The sequence below is a fragment of the Penaeus monodon genome, chromosome 32 (assembly GCF_015228065.2).
Source record: "Penaeus monodon isolate SGIC_2016 chromosome 32, NSTDA_Pmon_1, whole genome shotgun sequence".
Lineage (NCBI taxonomy): Eukaryota > Metazoa > Arthropoda > Malacostraca > Decapoda > Penaeidae > Penaeus > Penaeus monodon.
In genome coordinates this window covers 24,546,551-24,547,180 of record NC_051417.1, presented here as the reverse complement: position 1 = coordinate 24,547,180, position 630 = coordinate 24,546,551, and the positions used below count along the sequence as shown (strand labels likewise).

General features: G+C 37.8%; 1 protein-coding gene across 1 annotated transcript in view; it reads left to right on the top strand.

Moving 5' to 3' along the window:
• Positions 1-630, top strand: part of LOC119593751 (cuticle protein AMP4-like) — a 2,916-nt gene that overhangs the window by 1,703 nt on the left and 583 nt on the right. The window lies entirely within an intron of this gene.

Sequence of the window (630 nt, the reverse complement as noted above, 5' to 3'; positions counted from 1 at the left end):
TTTCAATTTCGAAATATTCCTTCCTCTCATAATCACCGTACGTCCTCTCTTTCTCTTTTATCTCCTTTGACTTCCAAACATTCACCGTGACCTGTTGACATCCTGCCTTAGTCATCAAGTGCCTGGGGGTGATGTCATCTTCCGAACATGCAAGGTCATGAAGGTGAGGCCCGGGCTTGGGGCGGGTGAAGAGGTTTGGGTGAGAGGGACAGCGCGGCGTAATGGAGCCTTTCCTTAATGCAGATGGGTCAAGGTTTTCGTAATGAGGGTGTATAATGATAGTTCGTCCTATGAGTTATTGTTGAACTTAAGATAATGAAATGCAGCCTGTCTATTGACCGTGTATATAAAGTGATTATAGACAGATCTTTCTAAATCCTGTAAAAATATTTTATGTTTATTCTTAGTATATGTTATACTTTCATATGATGCAGGGACACAGTGATAGTTTTCAAAATGCAAAGTTTGCAAAATGCAAAGATACAAGGTCTTCAGAGTATATATGTCTATAGTATATTTATAGATTTTTCTCTTTTTTGTTTTTGTTGTCTGTTAAATCACAAACACCGTAATGAAACCTCCTCTCTATTCATTTATATAAAGTGCAAAGAGACAGTCTTTTCAGAGAAT